This window comes from Schistocerca americana, unplaced genomic scaffold (genome assembly GCF_021461395.2).
Source record: "Schistocerca americana isolate TAMUIC-IGC-003095 unplaced genomic scaffold, iqSchAmer2.1 HiC_scaffold_31, whole genome shotgun sequence".
Classification (NCBI taxonomy): Eukaryota; Metazoa; Arthropoda; class Insecta; order Orthoptera; family Acrididae; genus Schistocerca; species Schistocerca americana.
The window spans coordinates 679427-682613 of record NW_025726027.1 but is presented as its reverse complement, the minus strand read 5'-3'; positions in this window follow the sequence as shown (position 1 = coordinate 682613).

The window sequence follows — 3187 nt, the reverse complement described above, 5'->3', positions numbered from 1 at the left end:
ATGGACCCATTCCTCATTTTTGACAACCCCGCCACTTCCCCAAACTTATCCTCCAGGTGTTCCACAAAAAACATAGGCTTCGTCGGAAGAAAGGAGTCACCATCAGTCCTGCTGCAGACAAGGTAGTGCGGTACGTAAGGCTCCCGCTTGGCACTAGATCGGCGTCCCTCCCATGGCGCAGCCAACGAGGGGAACGTCTGAGGGTCATACTGCGCAGCATCGAAGTCGACTCGACCTCGCTTAGAGACGCTGGTGGCCGTGCGACCACCAGCTTGATGTGATTTATTGCGCTTCATTGCGCCACATCCGCCCAGATGCCACCTACTCCGAACGAGGGCTCTCCCCAAGGGCGCCACCCAGCCAAAGCAACGGGTACCTGGCCGATATCCCGTTGCCCGGAGTCCCCGTGCCCCAGACAAGATGGGCACATACTCCTTGGCATGCATGGGGAGGAAACAGCTCAGGCATCTGTAGTGCGATCCCTGCGTGGTCAGGGGGCTACCACCAAGAGGGTACATGACGACCCCACCACAACGGACTGGCTACCGTGCTGGATTTTAGGTGTTTGAAGGGTCCACAGTTGTCGTAGGCGCTAAGAAGAAGAGAGCGCACAAGGCGAGAAGGAGACCACCCAGAAGATGTTGGGCGTAGTCCCCCCCACACGACAATAGGTAACATGCAAGATGGTGGAGCATGATGGACCAATACAAAAACACCACGTAAGGTGTCCTTCCCCAAATGGCACGCACTGACGACGGAAATTTGGAAGAAAAAAGGAGGTCAAACCCAAGAGGGGACCACCACAGAAGGCCGAAACGTTTGAGACTCCTTTTAGTCGCCTCTTACGACAGGCAGGAATACCGCGGGCCTATTCTTACCCCCGAACCCGCAGGGGGAGAACAAGAACTGTAAGGAGCCTCAGAAAGCACCATTTCCAACATTCACCATCTGTAGACATAGTTAGCGTACAGCTGTACACGTCTACCTTACTCACTACCCTAGGTGAAGGAGAACAGTAAGGAGCTCAGAAGGCACCATTTCCAACATTCACCATCTGTAGACACAGTTAGCGCACATCTGACCATGTCTACCTTACTTTCCACCCTTGAGTAACAAGAACTGTAAGGAGCCTCAGAAAGCACCATTTCCAACATTCACCATCTGTAGACACAGTTAGCGCACATCTGACCATGTCTCCCTTACTTTCTACCCTTGATGAACGAGAACTGTAAGGAGCCTCAGAAAGCACCATTTCCAACATTCACTATCTGTAGACACAGTTAGCGCACATCTGACCATGTCTCCCTTACTTTCTACCCTTGATGAACAAGAACTGTAAGGAGCCTCAGAAAGCACCATTTCCAACATTCACCATCTGTAGACACAGTTAGCGCACATCTGACCATGTCTCCCTTACTTTCTACCCTTGATGAACAAGAACTGCAAGGAGCCTCAGAATGCACCATTTCCAACATTCACCATCTGTAGACACAGTTAGCGCACATCTGACCATGTCTCCCTTACTTTCTACCCTTGATGAACAAGAACTGTAAGGAGCCTCAGAAAGCACCATTTCCAACATTCACTATCTGTAGACAGAGTTAACGCACATCTGACCATGTCTCCCTTACTTTCTACCCTTGATGAACAAGAACTGTAAGGAGCCTCAGAAAGCACCCTTTCCAACATTCACCATCTGTAGACACAGTTAGCGCACATCTGATCATGTCTCCCTTACTTTCTACCCTTGATGAACAAGAACTGTAAGGAGCCTCAGAAACCACCATTTCCAACATTCACCATCTGTAGACATAGTTAGCGCACAGCTGTACACGTCTACCTTATTCACTACCCTAGGTGAAGGAGAACAGTAAGGAGCTCAGAAGGCACCATTTCCAACATTCACCATCTGTAGACACAGTTAGCGCACATCTGACCATGTCTCCCTTACTTTCTACCCTTGATGAACAAGATCTGTAAGGAGCCTCAGAAGGCACCATTTCCAACATTCACCATCTGTAGACATAGTTAGCGTACAGCTGTACACGTCTACCTTACTCACTACCCTAGGTGAAGGAGAACAGTAAGGAGCTCAGAAGGCACCATTTCCAACATTCACCATCTGTAGACACAGTTAGCGCACATCTGTCCATGTCTCCCTCACTTTCTACCCTTGATGAACAAGAACTGTAAGGAGCCTCAGAAAGCACCATTTCCAACATTCACCATCTGTAGACACAGTTAGCGCATATCTGACCATGTCTCCCTTACTTTCTACCCTTGATGAACAAGAACTGTATGGAGCCCCAGAAAGCACCATTTCCAACATTCACCATCTGTAGACACAGTTAGCGCACATCTGACCATGTCTCCCTTACTTTTTACCCTTGATGAACAAGAACTGTAAGGAGCCTCAGAAAGCACCATTTCCAACATTCACCATCTGTAGACACAGTTAGCGCACATCTGACCATGTCTCCCTTACTTTCTACCCTTGATGAACAAGAACTGTAAGGAGCCTCAGAAAGCACCATTTCCAACATTCACCATCTGTAGACACAGTTAGCGAACATCTGACCATGTCTCCCTTACTTTCTACCCTTGATGAACAAGAACTGTAAGGAGCCTCAGAAAGCACCATTTCCAACATTCACCATCTGTAGACACAGTTAGCGCACATCTGACCATGTCGAGCTTACTTTCTACCCTTGATGAACAAGAACTGTAAGGAGCCTCAGAAAGCACCATTTCCAACACTCACCATCTGTAGACATAGTTAGCGTACAGCTGTACACGTCTACCTTACTCACTACCCTAGGTGAAGGAGAACAGTAAGGAGCTCAGAAGGCACCATTTCCAACATTCACCATCTGTAGACACAGTTAGCGCACATCTGACCATGTCTCCCTTACTTTCTACCCTTGATGAACAAGAACTGTAAGGAGCCTCAGAAAGCACCATTTCCAACATTCACCATCTGTAGACACAGTTAGCGCACATCTGACCATGTCTCCCTTACTTTCTACCCTTGATGAACAAGAACTGTAAGGAGCCTCAGAAAGCACCATTTCCAGCATTCACCATCTGTAGACACAGTTAGCGCACATCTGACCGTGTCTCCCTTACTTTCTACCCTTGATGAACAAGAAATGTAAGGAGCCTCAGAAAGCACCATTTCCAACATTCA